We start from the raw sequence: 4,041 nt of genomic DNA on the forward strand, positions 1-4,041 counted from the left end.
CTTGTTCTCTGAAATGTTTGTCACAAATGGCAGGATGTTGCAAAGGGCCGTGGAAAGAAAATGAAATACTTATTTAGTGCTTGGTTTTCTTGCAGGAGCATTGGGTTTAGGAAACTCCACCTAGATTAGCAGCTTGTGTCAGGCAGGCCGCTTCCCTGGAACCACATTTCTGGGGCTGCGGGCGTGGGGGCTTCAGAATCCACTGTTCTGAGGGCTGCACAGGGCAGAACCCTGTCACGTGGATCTGTGTGTGATGGCAATGATGTTACCATCCCCAGATTCCTGAAGCAAGTTCGCTTGTTTTAAAAACAGTTCTCTGGGTTCTGCTGGGGCCTCTCAGCCTCCCTGTCCAGCCTCTGCTTTTGCCCTGTCTCCCCTGGGCCACGACAGCCATCTGTGCCTTCTCTTGCTGGTTGGCATGGCATGCCACGATCTAGCATCCTGGAACAGAGAAAGGTATGTGTGCATATGGCCACTTCACTGCCACACTGGACACAGGAGAACCCCTTTTCTCCTGCTGCAGTGTAGGACCTGAAGGACGTGTGCGAAAAGCATGTGTGAGAGCCTGGCGGGGCGGGGGTTGGGGGGCGGGCAGTCACTCGGGGCTGGCTGGACACTACTCAACGCCTGGGGTGCAGGGCACACGCACATCAAGCCCCTTGGCAGGACGCCTCGGAGGAGGAGACAGCATCACAGTCTGGGGGGTCAGCATTGCCACCACCCCTCAATGTGCAGGCTCAGCGAGTGTATGTGGCATCTGCCTCTCAGGAGCACTGCGCAGACAGCCTCTTGCAAGGGGCTGCCTTCTGAACTGACTTGAGTTGGACAAAGGCCGTGGGACTGCTGGGCGAAGGCTACAACTCCCTGTGCTCTGATCAGTGACCTGAGGGGCTGTCTATGTCCTGGTCCCTGGACCAGGCAGGGGCAGGCCCGACAGGAAGTGGGCTGGCAGGCTGTGGTGGGTGCTGGGCACTTTAATCTTTCCTCAGTGACTGTAAGAGATCCAATTCCCGGTTTTCGCGTCTTTGGAAGTGCTGATAAGATGGGAACAGAATAAATCAAACACAGTTACATGTTTCCTGGCTTAGGAAGCAAAAATCTAAGTATGACCTTGGAAGTGCTCCCGAACACTATTCTTTTTAAGTTTTTTCTCCCAAGATGATTTTTTTTGTTTTTTGGTGTTCTTTTTGTTTGTTTGTTTGTTTGTTTTTGTGGTAAAATATACATAACATAAAATGACATTAAGCACATTCATATTTTTTTTTAACTAAAACAATGGTTTTTAATGGGATCCAGAGATGGTTACAATTACATAGTCCGACACAAAAGACCCGTGGGTAATCAGGAGTTGGAAGGTTACAAAACATTAGGGGTTACACCGTATCTAGAAGAAAAGCTGTTCCAGAACCGCCAGAGGTGGATAATATGGCCTCTCCCTGCGGTCCTGTCTGCGGTCACCCCTGGAGTCCATCTTGCCAGGGCCAAAGCCACCTCTGTCCCCACCACCCCTGCCCCCTCGGAAGCCCCCTCGGTCCCCGCCTCGGCCTCGGTAGCCTCCCCGATCATAGCCGCCTCTGCTACCACGACGATCATCTCCATAGCTGCCCCCCATGTGAGAGCCTCCTGGACCCCCTCCGGGGCCGTCTGGTTTAGGGGCCTTACATTGGTTGCATTCATTCCTCCAAGAGAAGTTCATGTTCTCACATGTAGGGGTGGGGCACTTCCAGTCGCCGGCTCGCTGCTGTCCCCGGCCACCGCCGCCGCCACTGGGGAACCCACTCCGGCCACCGCCACCGCCACCACCTCCGCCGTAGCCTCCACGCCCATTGCCACCACCCCGGTTGAAATCTGCTTGCCGAGTAGCAAATAAAACCTTAATAGGATTCCCAGAGAATTCTTTACCGTCAAACCAATCAATAGCCGCTTTAGCCGAAGGCGGGTCATCAAACGACACCGTTGCCTCTCCCTTTGGCTTGCCCGGCTCCCTGTCTGTGTACAGATTAATCATGGGCTGTCCCGTCTTCTTGTCCATCTTAATAATGCCGATCTGCTTGAAGTAGTCGCCCACAGACTCGATGGTGACATTCTCGCCCAGGCCTTGCACAAAAATGGTGGTGTTGTCGGAATTGTCCTGCTCAGGGTCATGGCGTGATCCTTGGTCCCGAGGGCCACCAAATTTATTGAAGCCACCACGGTCACTTCCGCCCATGCCGCCTCTGCCTTCACGGCCACCTCCACGGCCTCTGGGTTCATAGCCACCACTGCTGCGGTTGTAACCGCCTCCACGGCCTCCTCGGTCCTGCTGGCCTCCCCCGTAGCCACCGCCACCACCACTCTGGTCCTGACTGCCATAACCGCCGCCACTGCCGCCACTGCTCATGGGGGACTGATCTTGGCCATAGTCCCCTCCCCCGCCTCCACCGCCCCCTCCGCTGCTGCTGTTGAACTGGTTCTGCTGTCCGTAGCCCTGAGGAGGATTATAGGAGCTTGGCTGCTGTCCATAGCCTTGCTGTTGGCCACCATAGCCAGACTGGGGACCATAGCCTCCACTCTGGGGCTGCCCATAGTTGCTGCTCTGAGAACCGCTACCGTAACTTCCCGACGTACTGCTAGGAGGTGCCTGCTGGCCATAGCAAGGGTAGGAAGACAGCTGCCCGTAAGACAACTGAGAACTCTGGCCACTGCCATATCCACGTGCTGAGCCATATTCCTGGGGAGCTGACTGAGTGCCATAGCCTGTGTTCTGGGTCTGCCCGTAGGAGCCATAGCTGCTCTGGCCGTAGCTGGAAGTGTCCGCTGACTGGCTGTAACCACTGTAACTCTACTGTCTGTAGGGCCAATTGCTCTGCTGGGAATAGCCCTGTCCAGGTTGGGTGGGGTAGGCCCCATAGCTTTGGGTTGTTTGTTGCGTATAGTCGTTTGAGGCCATGTCGGCGCACGAGCGCACAGGCCGACACGCAGCAAGATTCCAACGCCACAAAGCACCGACACTTAGAGGACTGAGCACATTGACATTATTATGCAGCCATTACCACCATTATCTCCAGAAGTTTTTTATCTTCCCCAACAGAAACGCTGCACGCATTGCACACTAACTCCCCATACCCATGCTTCCCTCAGAGCTGCTGAGGGCTGCGTCCCTCCTGGATACCCAGGAAGTGGCGCTTCAGCAGGGCCCCCACCTCCCCAGAGGCCATCTTGGTGGGCACGTCCCGGAACCAGGTGAGTTCTGGGTAGCCTGGTCCCACGGTCCTCCTGGTGTGGGCCAGGCAGGGAAGTGGGCCCGAATGGAGCCCACCTGGGCTTGGATGGAGCTGTCTAAGAACAGCTGTTCCATTCTAAGGAAGGGGATCTGTCGGAGGTCAGGCTTTGTAGGGGCCACAGCTGACACTGATTGAGCGCCTGTGCATCAAGCACTGTCCTAAAGCCTGTTGCAAGCAGTTCCTGTTGTTCACTCACCCTTCGTCTGTCCTTACTAGATGGAAACAGCAGGGAGCCAGTTTAATCTACAGTCTTAGCTGGGGTGGAGGAGGGGGAGGGGCTGTCCGAGGCTATGCTGGACTTTTCTTTTATCCTGTTTTGTCCCCATCCCTACAACGACCTGTGAGGGGCATACATATTTCATTCCCATTTTGCAGATGAGAAAACAGGCACAGAGAAGCTCAGTATAAGGGCATGTTTCTGGATCCCAACCCAGAGAAGGGTCAGAGTGGAGATTCCACTGCACTTGGCTGTATGCATAAGAGCTGGGAGTCCATGACAACAGCGTGGCCCTGGGGTCCTGCTGCACCTGCCGCAGGTGAACACGGATGGCAGGAGGGGAAACAGGGTTGTGGGCTGGCTGCGCAGAGGTGAGTCCAGTGCCCATGGATGGCGCTGGAGTGTCTCAGGCCTTGCCCCTGTGTCACCAGGGCTGGGATGCTGTCTGTATGTGAACCTGCATCAAAGCCCAGAGCATGTGCTGAGTGTGGCTTTCCCTTCTGGGAACAGTGACCAGCTTGGACCATTTCTGGATTAATTTTCTAGCACAAAGGTCTACTA

General features: G+C 55.2%; 1 pseudogene across 1 annotated transcript; it reads right to left on the reverse strand.

Annotated features, from left to right (window-relative positions):
- Positions 1 to 1,384: 1,384 nt before the first annotated feature.
- Positions 1,385 to 3,005, reverse strand: LOC109373195 (RNA-binding protein FUS pseudogene; annotated as a pseudogene). Its single transcript, XR_002122175.1, has one exon. The product of XR_002122175.1 is annotated as an RNA-binding protein FUS pseudogene (transcript).
- Between the last annotated feature and the right edge of the window lie 1,036 nt (positions 3,006 to 4,041).

This window comes from Hipposideros armiger, unplaced genomic scaffold (assembly GCF_001890085.2).
Source record: "Hipposideros armiger isolate ML-2016 unplaced genomic scaffold, ASM189008v1 scaffold_694, whole genome shotgun sequence".
NCBI lineage: Eukaryota > Metazoa > Chordata > Mammalia > Chiroptera > Hipposideridae > Hipposideros > Hipposideros armiger.